This window comes from Rhipicephalus sanguineus, chromosome 6 (genome assembly GCF_013339695.2).
Source record: "Rhipicephalus sanguineus isolate Rsan-2018 chromosome 6, BIME_Rsan_1.4, whole genome shotgun sequence".
Lineage (NCBI taxonomy): Eukaryota > Metazoa > Arthropoda > Arachnida > Ixodida > Ixodidae > Rhipicephalus > Rhipicephalus sanguineus.
In genome coordinates, this window is record NC_051181.1 from 125,453,618 (window position 1) to 125,469,702 (window position 16,085).

Genomic DNA, 16,085 nt, shown 5'->3' on the forward strand with positions numbered 1-16,085 from the left:
GTTCGGCGCAGGTCGCGCCGCTATGTTCGGGATGCTTCGCGATTGTTCTGTTTATTCGGGAGCTTTCGCGAGCACCAGCGATTGCGCCGGAAGGTTTGCTCACTAATGTATAAAAGACGACGCGTTCCGTCGATTATCTGATTATTCGACGACTGTGTGCGCCGATATCGTTGCACTTTGAGCGTCATTCTTTTTCACGACGCAATTTCGCCCAATAAAGAGTTTCATCTTAACCGGCTGCGGTCGCTTTTTTCACCGTCACAACCACGTGACAATATAGTGGAGCGAAGCAGCGCGCTTGCAAAATCCACCGAACTTTCGCCATCATTGTTGCACACGTAAAAATCAACAAGAGCCGGAGATAAATAACGGGAAAGTAACAATTTATCCAATATATGAATAAGCGCGTTACAAAATACATAGTTATCGTGAAGTTCGTGCATTCTACTAACGGGACTGCTTCCGTCGATTATATCTCGTCGAGTGGTTTTGCGCTGTCGGGAAGCAAGTTCGGAATACCGTTTTGTATGGGAAAAGCCTTGCCAAGTTCGTCGGACACAAGCACGTTTCTCGCGCTGTCGTATCGAAGAGGCTTTTTAGTCACCGGACACACGATGAACTTGAGGTTTTCTTCGTCGAAAGTGACCGGCACGTCTTGCGTGGCATCGAAAGGCTGGGAGGCGTCCGGCCCGTAAGTGCAAAATCCGAGGCGTTGCGTGCCGTCGTTGTGGATCAAGGGCAGGCAGCGTTTGTGAAGAAAAGCGGTCGCTGTTCGCTTTAGCATGGTCGCCAGGGTGAAACAGCACTGGAACAGACCGAAGGGCACTCAACAAATGCAACCACAAACAAACTTTCGAATATCGCCGGATTTGCCGTTGGCTTGACTTGGATTAACGCGTTCAAAACTTCTGAAGTGGCTAGATGTTTTGGTGTTGTTTAAAGGTAAAGCTTATCTACGCAACAATGTTGTGGTTAAGATAAGTTTTGGCAATAAAAGTTTGTTGCGTAGTTAGAGATAAGCATATCTCGGCGATGGTTTTCTCGCTTTGGTAGTTGTCAATCTCAAAGGCTATGCTTTTGTGCTTTACTAAACGTCATAGACGCCATTATTATTTAAGAAACAAATTCTGTGAAAAAGAATCAGTAACGAAACCGAAACGCAATGAAGTTCAGCCGGCGTTTGGTAGATGGCAGCGCGTGCGCTAGACAGGTTTTTGAAGTCGTTCACGTGACGCGACGACCTCCTCCCTCGCGTCGTGGTGGCGAGAGAGAAGCGGGCCGCACAAAGTTCTGACTCAGCTGAGGTTCCCAATGGATACGTCCTGCAGCGTCGGGCGTCAGTGCATGTGTCTGCACTGGTAGTGGTCGTTTTGAACGTGTGCTTCGGGGGTTGACCATCGCACTTTGCCACTGGATTACCGCATCGAGCGTCGTCACTTCGGTGCCCGCTGTCCTCATCTGCAGCTATACTTTTGTGTTGTGCCGAATTCGTTTTTGTGGAGCTACGGCGGCGTGCTCGCGTGTTGTGTGTTGCTCGTCGCCGCGGAGGGGGGGTGTGCGCGCACCACTTCCTTGCCTCCGGGCCAAGGTTGGTTTGTTCCGTGCGCGGCTGCCCGGCTCCTCGACTTCATTGACATGACCAAGATATGCGGTGAGTTGCACGGTGTTTACTTTTGCAACGGAAGTTTGTTGTCCGCATGCGGGACGATTTTCTCCGGACGGCGCCGGCGGACTTCGTTCGAGGGTCCACCAAGCCAATGATTCGAGCGCAGTGCGGCTGTCGCACGGAGCACTTTGGATGGCTATCGAACCCGACCGGGATCAAGTTTCTTAATCGCGATTCGTTTATTTGCGCGAGATGCGGAAGGGAGCCCATCGCAGTAGAGAAATCCGATCATGATCGGGACTGGACCGCGATCTAAAGTGTGACAACCGTATGCATAGAAAGGACATCTCGGCTAAGAAGTGTCTCTGTCAGCCTCGAAACCATCATTTCTTTTAGTTTGGTTACCAATACAAGTAAAGTCCGCGCAGTCTAGTCACCAGTTGTGGAGAGCCGCGCATAGGCGCTGAGACGTTATTCGCCACGACACGATGCGATGATCTTCGCGTAGGTTATGAAATGCATTACGGTATGATGTTGGCCCAAAATCAGTGAGATATCCCACCTGATCACGAATGCCACCTGCTGCGATTTTTCGCGTAACTGTGTACCTCAAGCGTTTTAATGATGAAAGTTCGCTTTCGAAACTGAGAGAATTGACCCTAGGACAAGGTGTTATAGACGAAATAGTGTTTGCGCTATTTCATGCCGTATATTCGATTTCCTGAGATAGTTGAAGGTTTATTTCATCAACCCAACTCCGTTATCCTACGTTTTGGTTATATGTCGCTTGGTGCGAAGTTAATACCGGTGTTCGATGTTCAGAAGTATATTGTAAAAGTGTAGGCAATGAACTTTAAGCACCATTTCCCCAGATTTGCTTGATGCAAACTTTAGGTCTGATAAACAGCCAACCCTACCGGGAATTACACTTATGTAAGGTGAAAGGGTGTCTGTTGCTTTTAACTGTAAAAGTACGATAAAGTTTAAAGATTACGAGAACTCAGCCCAGCGGCCGGCCCGGCATGCACTCTACATCATGTGTAATATCTGAAGCGACAGATCGTGACGGATAAGAAAAAAATAGACATCGAAAAAGGTTATTGTCGGTTGCCGAACCGCGAAGGTATGCACCTTTATAAATAAAGGTAGCTGCGTTTAGAGAGCGCGATGAAACTGGAAGATAAAGAGAGGTCGGTCAAGCAGCCCGCTTGGCCGACCATCTGTTTAGGGCGACATCATCTATTTCGTAGTATAGCGGCTGATATGACCAATTAATTGCTCAAGATAACCGCATCATGTCGCTGCAAATCTGGCTGCTAAAGGTAATGTTGACCCTGATGTATGTGTTCGAATCAAAACTGCGCCGATATGATACGAACTGTCGACGCTGGAAATTTCGAGAGTACGCGCGTTATACTTTGCCCTAAAGTTTCGCGTTTCAATCCGTGAGTACTTTACTCGTGGTGTGACTTTACTCGTACGTGAAGCCATTGTGGCTGACGACAAAAAGAAGAGATCGGTAAAAAAGACAAACAAGCAAGCGAATCACACTAGCTCACATACTCAAATTAATTTGCAAAGTCTTCATTGAGACCTGTATCCTGTATACCTCCTGGTCACGATGTCGTACGGCTTGCCCGGTGCCTACCGTGCACCTGCCGATTCTGTAGCAGGTGCGAGGAATCCTATTGGCCCCGAGCTTGCTATATAAAACTGCACAACAAGCCGCAAGTTATTGCGGTCACGAATTGAGGCGGGCTCGTTTTGAAATAGAAAGTGGCCGGCTGCCCCCCGCTAGTCATCCAATGGGGGGCGCCAATTCTGCTACGTACCTCTGCTCATTCGGACCTTTCACGTCATTTTTCAATGCGCAAGGTTATGACCACGCATGTTTTTGTGACGACAATGGCGACCAGGGCCCCTGATGTTGCATTCAAAGAACTGTTTACTTCCCACCGGGAACCTATGGCAGGCGGTTGTGAGGCGGACGTCATCGCTTCATTTTCATTTTGGCATCCATTGCGGGGCTCGTTTTCTTTCGGACTCGACCCAACGAACGGGCGTGGGGGAAGCGCTGAGGTGAAACTACCCCCCCCCCCCCCCCCCCCCCCCCAAACTCACCCAATGGAGAACCGTGCGCACGCCTATGCGTGTGTGTTTGTATGTGTGTTTCTTCATTTTCTACCTTCAGCGATATAGCGACGTCATGAGGTCCTTGATCACAATCTCTGATGCTTTCTCTTCGTAGCATCTTACAAAAAAAAATAAAAAATTACCCCCTCCGAGTTTACGAGTTGGAAAGCGAATATCTCTTTCGTTCGCTGATTTTCTGGCGTATCCTGCTCTTGAATACGGAAACTGTATGCATGTGGTACAATAAAATTTGTTGCGGGGCTAGTTGGTGCATAGTTAAGTATAAGACGGTGGCGCAAAAAGGGACAAGGACGAAACAGGAAGAAGAGACGTATACAAGCGCACGTATACAAATGCATGTGGTAGTAGCACTACCGTCGAAAAAGATACCGAGCCGTTCAACGCTCGCCGTTCGCATGTTGTGGACCGGACGGCGAGGTCCAGGCGAGCGATTATGGCACGTACGTCGTGCGGTGCGTTGGCGGCAGGAGGGTTGGCCCCGGGGAGGCAAGCAGGCAAACGACCATTGCGTGAAAGAAAGCCTCTCCCGCCGCTTCCAACACCAGCCCCCCGCATTGAAGTTTGGCTACAACGAAAAAAAGTCATGAAGGATGGAGAGAAGGGAAGGAAGAGAAGAACGCTTCTCTTCTTCTTCTTCTTCTTCTTCTTCAAGGCATATCTTTGTTACTGCTAGCACGACCGTTGGAGGCGCGTACCGCGCCTTCTAGACTGCGCACCTTCTTTCTTTTTTGACGAAGATAGCGACGGGGAGTGGCTTTTGGAGGAGGAAGTAGAAGAAGTAACAAAGAAATAAGCGTTCAGAACTAACAGAGGAAATGAAAAACTCAGTGAGAATTTTTAAACGTACGCCGTTTCCCCCCCCTCTCTCTCTCTCTCTCTCTGACGACGAGCAATTAAGAATCCGCGTCAGGTGCCTTGCACGCCGTGTGTTCGCAGCGCAGTGGAGGAGAAGAGGAAGAGCGAAGGTGTGTGTGTGTTTGGTTGTTGGGAGCCTTCCTCGAGAAGTGCCGCGACGACTTCTTTCTCGCCACCACCACAGCCGCGCGCCGCCGATACGGGGAAGAACTTTTTGGCGCCTCCAAGGTCGACCCGCATGAACGAGAAGACGGGACAGGTTGAGAGCGGCGGCGGCATCGATGAGCTGGGAGACAAACGTGGAGAACAAAAAAAAAAAAAAAAAAGTACTCTCGACGAGTTGCGCATCCGACAGTCTTGGCCCTCGACTTGGTCTCACCCCGCGGCGTTTTAGCGTGGCTTCTTGTTGTCCGGGCCACAGGAAGTCAGGGAGAGGGTCTGCGGCCTTGCCTACTTCCTATCGCTTTTAAGTGCGTTGCCTCGTTGGGTGGCGCTGTGTTTCGGTTCTGCGGTCATAGGAGACGTTTAAGGCACGCACCCCTAAACAACCTTTGCAAATACCAGGAATGAGCGGGTTATTCTCCAGTAACGCATTATGGCGGGCTTGTTGGTTCATAGTTTTTTACGTTATTGAAATTTTTCTTTATGGCTCTTCTGAGAAAGAAACCATCTCGCGCGTTGCCACAGGAGCTCAGCGGCGCTTGCAGATAACCTTCTGTATTCGGCCAAATGGTCAGCCACCACAACCACGTCATGGTCGCATTGGAGTGTCACTTTTAGCCAGTCGGAGTGAAGTCTTACGTTTCTCGAGCACTCGGACTTCAATTCCTTGGCAGTCTGCGCTCGTGGGGTTCTGTATGTTTCTTACTTGTGTCCTCATATTTTTCGCGCTGTTTAACAACGCGCTATTCTCACCCGGCGTTTCCCGTCTTTCCGGCACACTTCGTGTCGCCAGCAGTCTGTTCACGTGACGTCGCGAGGAAATAAGCTCTCGATTGGCTCATATACGAGGGATATCAGTCGTGAATTGTCTCCCTTACCCTGCTTTGTCATGCAGTCGCAAGCCCGTTCTGTTTTGTCTCGCATGACTCTCGCGCGCGATCAAGTGATCTCACTTCGGTTTGTGCATTGTGTGCAGCCGAAAAGCGCGAAATTCTGATGGGCTTCTACGTGGGAGCGGCCCGCTTCGGGCTAGGAAACCGGCGCAATATAATGGACCTCCATAAAGTCTTTCCATCCATCCATCCATACTTAGTGTCGACATCTTCCACGTATTTTATCAAATAAATAAGTTGCGAGGAGTAGATAATGCCTGTAGGAAGAGTAGTACGTGAAGACGATAAAGAAACAACTCTCTCGTCTTTGAACTCGCAACAGTTTAGGGCCCCTTTAACATTTGACAACTTCTTCCTCAACCAGCTGGTTAATACCTAATGAAATTGTTGTAGCGCTTAAGTAAAAATACAACCACAAATCAGGCACTCGGTACAAAACAGGACGGTGCGCTATTCACTAAATAGAGATGTTTCGGGCTGTTGGAAGTTCGTACCGCAGATAAAACAGGTCGTTTGTCCACCTCGCGGCGAACATCCTATAACACGCTAAAACACGGATGTAGTTTCAGTCGTTTATAACATTTATTTGCTGGTGTAACGTAAGCAGGCTGGTGAACGCCTACGGGGCCACACGACACGGCCGCATTGAGAAGGGGCCAACGGCGAGCGTAGTGCGAAACCGACAGAAATGCGTTCGCCGAGCCTATACCGACATCTTCCTGGTTGTTTTAGGATCGGAAGGTAATAAACCTCGTTTGCTTTGACTGTCTTAGAGCAATAGCCGCGAATGGAGTCGTACAGATAACATCAGTTGCACTTGTCCACGCACATGCGGCTTGGACTACCGTTGCGTTATGCACACAACGCCCAACGTGGTGCTGGCTCTAGATTGAGGCGGCTCTAGAATAGGCGGCTCTAGATTGAGCAATATAGGACTGGCTTGCCCTCGAGGTGTTGTCGGCTTTTCTGTCGGATACTTCCCATTCTTTCCGTGTTACGTTTGTTATCGGTTAATGAATTTCATTTCCGTGGTGTTACGTGCCAAAACCGCGGTATTATTATGAGGTACGCCGTAGCTGGGGCTTCCGGGTTAATTTTCACCACCAGGAGTTCTCTAATGTGCACCTGTAAGTTTTAGCAAACAAGTGGTTCTCGCATTACGCCCTCATCGGAATGCGGTCGCCGTGGCTGGGAATCGAGCCCGCGTCCTCGAGAATATATTACTGATAGCTGTCACTGTTGTTGCTCTCTGAGGCGTGACACGGGGTGTCACAAACCACATGTAGCTAACAGATACAGAGAACTTTACTGAAAAACGTCCCGAGAGACGATGCCCTAGGGCATGCAGCGTCGCGGGCCGCTCTGACGTGGGGACGGTATAGGCCGAGCCTGACCGCCGTATCGTGGGCTCTCTGACAATTCTGAACGAAGAAAAACGTCAGAGGAATTAACCGTGCGTTTAAATGAAGCTTATACGAGCGATGAGGCTGGTTGAAATGAAAGTGGACTAACATACAACTTGCCGTTGGCGGCAGTCGAACCTACACCTTTCGCATTACTCGTGCGAGGTTCTCTAACAGCTGAGCGATACGAGCAGGGCTCCGTCAACTTTCTCAGGTGTGGCGTGTATCTATATCCCAAAGAGCGCAATGGAGGAACTTTCCGTCACCGTGACATGCGGCAGAGTCACGTGACCTGAGCGTAAACGTCACGTGTGACGTCATTGGTAGAGCGGCACGTCGCTGTCTATTCCTGGCGAAGTTGCACGGCGTTGGTTCATGGTCCCCCCGTGGCACTGGCCAGCCACTGACGGAGGCAAAACGGCCATACTTACGCAACGCCGAGCAGAACCTTCCCTTTCATTCATATCATATTCATTCAAATGGTATGACTTCTTACGTGGCGTTTTTCTGCTCAGGTCACGTGATCCTCCCGCGTGTGCCGGCGACCGAATTTTTCACGAAAGCTCCGCTATTGCGCTCCTTAAGATAATCCTCCCCGAAATTTTTCAATTTTGCATGGGTATACGGTGAGCATTATTCATACGCTTCATCTTCTCACCTGTAAATACTCATCATTAGAGACCGGATTTTAGGCAAATGCCTATTTTGTTCCTTGCACTCCTATCGCGCCATCTTGATATATGAGCATGAATTGGAGGTTAAGAAGGGCTTTTATAGTGTTTTTATAGTGCCTACAAATGCCTATTTTTGGCGGTCGTGCCTAAATGCTTACAAATGCCTATAAATGCTTATTTGCAAAATTTGCGCTATATGCACCCTATTTAGCCTCAAGTTTCACTCCCGGATGCAGTTTCAGACTGTTATTCACGTTACCGCGCAACATTGACTGTTGGCAACTATGGGGTTCAACCTAGTCCTCTAGTTCAACCAACTCCCGGAAATAACCGCTAGCAGCAGTGAAGTGGGACACGCCGGCCAGAATTCGCCGCCACGCTGACATGGTGCGAGCAGTTGGCGAATGCGAAACCGCGGAGAGCCATCAGCGGATAGGAGAGATAAGAGCAAAAAAGAAAGAAAAATATGATGGGCACATAGCTTTTGTTTTGATGTAATTTGCTTTTTAAGATGTTCACTGCGGTAGCATAGCCAGAAATTTTTTTCGAGGGGTTCAACCATACTTTGTGTATGTACGTGCATGCGCTTGTATGTGTGCGTGTATGTGTACACATGCAGAACTGAAATGTTTTGGGGAGAGAGGGTCAAACACCCGACCTACCCCCCTTCCCTCCCCCCCCCCCCCCCCCCCCCCCCCCCCACACACACACACACACTCCGCCTGCTACGCCAGTGGTTCACTGCCAGGGGAGAAATTGGCTCTACGCAATTCGACCCGCCTGGTCTTTTAGCGATCTGGCTTTCTGGCCCTGCTCTGCCCTTCTCAGTCATGCCGAAAAGACACCCAGGAGTGTGTTGATCCGACAGTGAACACGTGACTAACCGTGCAGAAAATGGGAGAGACCATGTTCTGTGAACCGTACGAGACAAAGCACAATTGCGCGGCTATGTTCAACTGTTGGCGCCTTTGTGCCATCTTAAGCGATAACATTTTTGTTTTCCTATAGCAAATAGAGGTTGCGCATGTCTTCGTTTGAAATTATTTGCATTTATGTGAAAATTTATTGTGCCTATATTTACGGTATTGGAGGCCTAAAATGTTGTTTTCCCTGCCTATTTTTGGCGCCTAAAACGAGCTTTTTTAATGCCTGAAAATCCGGCCTCTACTCATCATATCAGCTTGGGCTTGAGCAGTGGGGCTCAGGCTCGGGAGACAATAAAGAAGAGTCTTGCGGCCTGAACGTTGTCTCACAAGTGGTGGAAGTGCCCCCCACCCACTTCCCCCTGAGAAAAAGTTTCTGGTTACGTCACTGCTCATGTGTGTGCGCGTGCGTGCGTGCGTGCGCGCGCGCGCGCGCGCGCGCGTGTGTGTGTGTGTGTGTGTGTGTGTGTGTGTGTGTGTGTGTGTGTGTGTGTGTGTGTGTGTGTGTGTGTGTGCGTGTGTGTGTGTGTGTGTGTGTGTGTGTAGTCTTAACATCAATTAGCGATTCCGGAGACAAAGAAATCGCGTCATCCGATGAAATAAACTCTTCATACGCGTCGCACATCTCGCAACAAGTGATTTCTCCCGTGCACCCTATACGGCAACCGTCGAAAAAGAAATGAAAGAGGCGTAAATAGGGAGTAATATAACTGCTACGTCGAGAATGTGTCGCCTCCAGTTCACGTATGTTACTCCAATATTGAATCGTTGAATCGGGCGCCGTTCGCCACGAAGCACCTATTAGGATCTCTGGAACAAGGCGGCAGCCGCGGGCACATATTACATTGGGACGCGAGGCGCTAGCCTTTTCTCTTCATCTACGCCGACCTTTCATAGGCCCGTTGAAATTAAGTCTCAATAATGTATCTCGCACTGCCTTCTAGAAAACGGTCCCTTTCTCGGAGTCAGCGAGAAAAGGAACAGCGCTACGAGACTTTGGGAAAATACAAAAAGGAAGAAAACGCAAGACAGGGATAAAAATAAATTATCAGCGAGAGAGAAGATGACTAGGGGTTGCAGAGAACGAGCTCGCGAAGAGATTGCCTATTCGCGTCGGCTGACGAGTCGACATGGCAAACGCGCGCTGCGCCTGCATAATAAAAGTGGCATTCTCCCCGTATATACATACACCTATATATATAGTATAGCGTTATAACGTTACAGACGCCTAGACGCACGCGTGTGTGCGTAAGGGAGCACTCTATGTCTGCGCATGCGCGTTTCATCTCGTACAAAGTATAGCGCGTATACACTGTCCGTTGTTTCTCGCCTGGTTCTTTCTTACGTTTTTATTTCGTGTCGTTGCTTTTCGCACGTGTGCGTATGCGAACTACACACAAACTCGCAATATTCTTCACTCGCTGCAGCCCTCTCGCGTAATCTCGGAAGCGAGACGCGAGATACGAACGAAACCGGGGAAAACATCGAGAAATATAAAGGAGAGGAGAGAATATGAAGTAAGAAAAGCCTCTTTTGTTTCACCGCCGTCGGGGGGGGGGGGGGGGGCAGGGTGAAGGGGGCTGCCTGGCTCACGGGAAAAGATGCGCAACCCGGCTTGCTTCTCTGTATTATGGCAAGAAAGCTTTGGCGAAGGCGTCGGCGAGGGTGGTGGCGGGGGAGGGGGAGCTTATTTCACGGTGCCACAGGCCCGGAGATCGCTTTCGGAACAGCATTCGCCGCTGCTAGACAGACACGGCGCGAAGCGAGCGCCCGGGAATTGCTTCCGCCGCATAAGCGCCGTATTCTCCCCTTGCTGGAGCTAGTCCTTGCTCTTCAGTTTCGTGTGAAGCTCGACGTCGTGAACCTTGTCTTCCTACACTCGTTCCTTTCCATTTTATTCCGCTCTCGTGAAAAGGATACGGCGTTATAAGACTCGCACGACGAGCTCGGATATTAAACGTTATATAGCCTTTTTTTCCCTTTCTTAACCTTTTTGTCTCTGACTATAACCTTGTATCCAGTGTTTACTGCATGCGTGCGTGACTTTGTTTAACAGCGCCCCCTCTCGTTGTTTTTTGGATCCCAGAAGAAGAAAGAAAGTTTTGATGGACTCTCCCGGGAATCCGTACTCGTATCTTTGCACTACTGTATAGGGTCTTGGTCTTGACACTGAGACACAGACTCTTCGAAGATTCGAGAAAAACGTGGGTTTAACCTGAATCCTTCTGGGCACGCGCGCGCATACATTCTCGTGCTGTACTCTCCTAGTCGCTGTCTCCACACTTACTTTGTTCAGAGCTGGGTGTTGCTCGCTCACTCTTAATTTCATTCGACTTAGATATGTGCTATAATTGAAACAAGAAGCGAACATATCCGCTTAACGAGGTAAAATGGTGTTCCAGGCGCATGGAACCACAAAATATGTATAGAATGCCGTTTGACGCACATGCAGTGTTAGTTTATAAGTGAAAGCGAGACGTTTTTGTTGAACAACATTCGCATTATTATAGTGTACACGCACGGGATACGATGTTCGCGATAACTGGCTCTAGTTTCCCTGTAAAACAGTTAGGCGTGTTTATTGTTATTTGCATTTAAAAAGTAACACCATGAAACTTATGAAACGTTGTTTCACGCACCTTTCTGGTTATATATGTGGGAACGCCTTTCTATATATAGCTTAGCGAAAAATATCTGCAAATAGAAAAAAAAAATCCACATACAGGTGGAGCCTATATACAGATGTCATAAGTGCGTGACGATTGGCGTCACAGGTGCTTCATTTCTTCGTTTTCATTTGTCGTGTTGTTCAAGCAAACTAACACGTATTATTCATCTCTGAACGGCGAGGCAGAAATGTGAGTTCAACTTGAAATCGTCCGCGATCTCGAAGATTTGTTCGTATGAAGGGCGCGTTCGTATAAGACGGAACATCGCGTGGCAGTACTGGCCGGTAACATCGACCTTCTCGTATTAGGCTAACATTACGGGCCACCGTATACACGATATCACTGGTTGTCTTGTCACTGCACTGAGATCGTCATGTCTTTTCCTTAACTCTGCCTCTACGACCTACGCAGCTCAGTTGGAATAAGTTTTATTCGATAACATGAACAATATGTAATAACGCATGTATCAAAATCCCACTGTACAGGAATAATTATTGGAATTAATATGCATGCGTTATAAATTTATAATTGTTCGGAGAAATTAGGATGATGGCAAAACGGTCGGATAGAAGTTTGCAAATCGTACAAAGATTATCTACAAGAAATAAATAAAAAGAAAGAGCGAACACATAAATGACAATAAACACGATCGTGGGCTCAAAACTACCTTACATCAACGCGGCGCGCATTGCCCATATGAGAAATTTTCGTTTAAACGGAACAAGAATGCCGCTTTGCTTCGATTTAAGCGGAGTGTGTACAGTACAGGGAGTGCGCGCCACCGTCGACGACGATACCTCCGAGATGTCCGAGGACGATCGTAAAGACGACCGTCTTCGCAATAAAGCCGTCTTCGCTTCGCGGAACGGTTTGTTTTTCCCAGCGCGAAGGGGATAATGAACACTATATATACCCGCGATAGGACTGAATGTCGCGTGTGTGTGTGTGTTGTGCGTATACACCCCGCTACCGTTCTCACTTTTATGACGGCCCGGCCTCCCGAAAGGTCCGGGTCGCGACACGGGCTAGTACGATCGCCGCGACGGTTCCCGAGAGAATGAGGGAGGAGGTGAGGGGGAGGGGGGGGGGGAGAGCACGCGTAGTTTTCGGCGCCCAAGAGAACTTGTCTGCAGCGTATGCTTGGCTGGAACCTTGTACAGCGCATAAAATCTGCATGCGGATTACTTTCGTTTTCCAACCTCCGTGTCACAGTGCACACAGACACGCGTGCAGGCCGCGAAATTGTGTGCATAGCGTCCACTGTGCGCATCGAGAGAGAAGGTGGCGACGTTTTTGTAGATGCTTGCAAGACTTTCATACCACGTGGCTGCTGTCGTCGAAAGTGTGAATGGCTTCCGGGACCGACATAAAGTTGAAGCTGTGGGAATCGAGGGGATCAATAATAAAAGAGAGAGAGATTTAAAAGGGGAGAGCCCTAGAGGTCGACTGAACAAGTCCTATAGCTATCCCTTGGGTACTATTCTGGAAACTGTCGCAGTTTCGCCGCATTGTCGAAATCTGCCGTGGCTGCTCCTTGAGCCAGTCATGGAGGAGCGCAGACCGTGTGTACCGCGAATTATTTCAACTTGGCAAGATGGTAAGTTCGATAAAATGGGCGAATTTTACGGTATTCGCAATAGCCGTAACAATGTATGCCCTCTGGTGTCTAAGGAAACGGATGATCAGAGAAAACGAAAGAGAGTATGACGTCGGCCACACAGCTTCCCGCCGTACTCGTCCTCTAAAACGGTGGATGCCAGTTTATCGCGTTCAAAGCCACCAGCAACCGCGTTCAATATGTCGCCGAGACGAAATAGCAACGCTGCTGGCGTGTGTGCGAGAACTTACGGCAGAATATACAGCGCGTGCAGCTTTCTGACATGTCTGGTCCTCCAACTAGTCGGCTAAGGTGACGTCAGTGCAAGTCCTGTAGTCTACAGTGGGGCAGGAAGGTAGGGTGGGGGGGAGGTAGCAGTGATAACGAGTGTAGCAAACTGTACACGCATGCGAAGCGCAAACGTGTCGTACGCATTATCGTATCGTATATCGCCAGTCCTGCTATGGTTGTTTTCTTTTTGTGCTCGTCCCTCTGCGCAACTGCGCAACTTCACGTTATGCGCAAGGTGCCTGAAAAGCGTTGCTAAAGTGTGGCAGTGAGTGGGCTCTCGTTCCATTGAGTCCAGAGCAATCTCATCGCGCAATGTGTACTCTTGAGCATCTTACACCAAACTATACCTAAGGTTTTCCCGTGCCAAAACCATGATACGATCAGTAGGCCCGCCGTAGGCTCCGGAAATTTCCACCATCTTGTGTTCTTTAACGTGCACTGACATCGCACAGTACACGGGCCTCTATAGCATTTCGACTCCATCGAAATACGACCGCCGCGGCCGGGATCGAACCCGCGACTTTCGGGTCAGCAACCGATCCCAGAGTTACGTACTTCTCGAGGCGGTTATGCTCTGGAAGTCATCGAATGTCAGACTTCGATGACTTGCGAGGATGGAAAAAGTAGTTAAAACATATTTTCCTTGTCTAATACGCAGCGGCCAGTCTCGAGCTGGAAGCTCTGGTTCCGTTCCTTCAGCGCATCCTTCCCGTATAGCTCCGTGGGCACAAACTCATGACGTTGCCCAAGCGCGTACATATACGTATACAAAGGCCTGCGGCTGCACACGAAAGATAAGCTGCTGATGCGCTTACAGCAGCCGCTTAGCCGAGTTCGACCGGTCAGAACTAAAAGTTTTCCATCTTTGCTTTCTCTCTTCATTTTCCGCGGTGTTTCCTCGTTCTTTTCTTCATTTTCCTTACATTCTATCGGGCTGCCACTGCAAGCCAGTTGCTGTTCTTCCTGTATACGTATACACTTCCCTCGACGCGGCGATCACGGACGACCTGCGACGGGCGTCTTGTGAGCGGCGGGTGGCAGGGGGGTTGCGAGATTAGGGCGTTCGTATTTTCCCATTATGCTCTCCTCGGCGATATAGATTTACGCATCCAGGCTGACTAGGGATTAGGGTGGCAAGGCCGACCGTCGCCGCCTGGTCGGATTACACGGGGCTTCGAGTCAGCCGGCAGGAGGCGAGGTGCTATAAACCGCTCCGGAGCTGCAGCATCCGGGCTTCGTCTTGACTCGGCTTGGTGTATCCGGGCCTTTGTGTCATGGTGTGAAGGCGATTATTACGCTTCTTTATTACGTAACTCTGCCGTGTATGTACTCTGTGTATACTGCGTAACGGCTCTGCATGGGCACGCTGCAGTGAAGATGATTGCCACGTGATTGCGTTCAACGTTTACACCTTCCGAAAGACCGTCATATCGTTTGAACTGAAATATTGCGACTATTTCTCGTGTTTCAATGTGACAGTCGACTTTCAGACGTGCGGTCGCAAATCGGGCTATAGAGTTCGCCCGTCTCAACATCACCGACACCGTATAAGAACAGCGCCGAAAGCGTTACTTCGCAGGATTTCTGCCCAAACGCACTCTGACGTGCAACACCTAACGCACCCTATAACTTTATTCACTGTGACCGATGCCTCGTCATGTCGCTATCGACTGTATTGAGCGTCGGTTGTAATATTGCGTTCGACGGTAAATATTTAATTCGCTGTCTGTCTATACGTGGACATGGACACCGAACTTCGCAAAGTTGGTGAACACCACACCTATTATACATTAGATCGCGTTGCGTCAGCTCCGTTTGTCCTACGTGTACGCACAACTCTCGCGTGAACCCAGACCGGCCGTGGTCGGGGTCTCCGCTTCACTGACTTCGCGAGATTTATATGCGACGCTGGCGCGGACTTGCGTTATAATGCACCTCTTTCTCTCCTTCTCGGCTGCCACCCGATTATATAGTGGTGCTGGTTGAGGTAAAGAGGAGAAAGGGGGAGGGGGCAGCGTGTTATAGGTTGCTGCGTGGCAGAGCTTCTCTCGGTGCGAATTGATCGCAGCTGTCGCTGAACAGGCTGGCGAAGAAGAGCTCTTTCGAAGGTGTATAAAGCACGCGCGTCTTCATTGCCTCCCATCCTTATACGTATACAGGCGCCTCTCGCACCGATCGAACCCGCGTGCCTTCAGGAATGGTACGAAAGCTTTCGCACATACACGAACCCACTGACCAGACGTGTATGCTCTTGTTAATTGGACCCATTACGGATTAGTGGCGGCGCGCGCGTGATTTCTGTCGCCCATCGTATAGATAGAGCGGAACAAGATGAAGGAGAGTTAGTTATGGAGTGGAGGGGGGGGGGGGGGGGGGAGCAGTCATCTTACGCTCGGTGCTCGCTTATCGCGGCAAATCACTCGCGTAATTATTAGCTCTCCGTCGACGCATGTTTGTCTTGGGGCAATGCAGTAAGATGGAGTGCGCACCGTTCGTGGTTTCTTTTTTCTTTTATTTCTTTACGCGCCCGAGATTTTTTATGGTTCCGACACTTTTCGTGGGCCCTTAATTAGCCGAGATGGTGATGTCTACAGACGAACACTTCATGTAGAGTGTGGACGTCGGTTGTCTTAATTGGCTTGTCGACAGATGGCCGGAAACTTATTGAATTTCAAGCGCAGGCAATTTTTTTCTTTAGCTTTGATAGCTTGCCTTTAGGCATAGTAAAAATATATATTATACGGCCTAAGGATCGCTCTACCGTTAGTGCTATGAATTGAGCGATTTCGTCACTTAATACCAAGCTATAGAGACATAAGAGAGACCGGAGCCCTGTATCAATCGCGGCATCATCTATG

The 16,085-nt window shown here is 49.4% G+C and overlaps 1 protein-coding gene across 1 annotated transcript in view; it reads left to right on the forward strand.

Moving 5' to 3' along the window:
• The first annotated feature begins 1,278 nt into the window (after nucleotides 1-1,278).
• The window catches only part of LOC119396358 (protein prickle), a 463,939-nt gene continuing 449,132 nt past the window's right edge, over nucleotides 1,279-16,085 (forward strand). The window contains exon 1 of the mRNA XM_037663552.2: nucleotides 1,279-1,651. The gene's annotated coding sequence lies outside the window, so the exon portion shown is untranslated. The remainder of the gene's footprint in view (nucleotides 1,652-16,085) is intronic.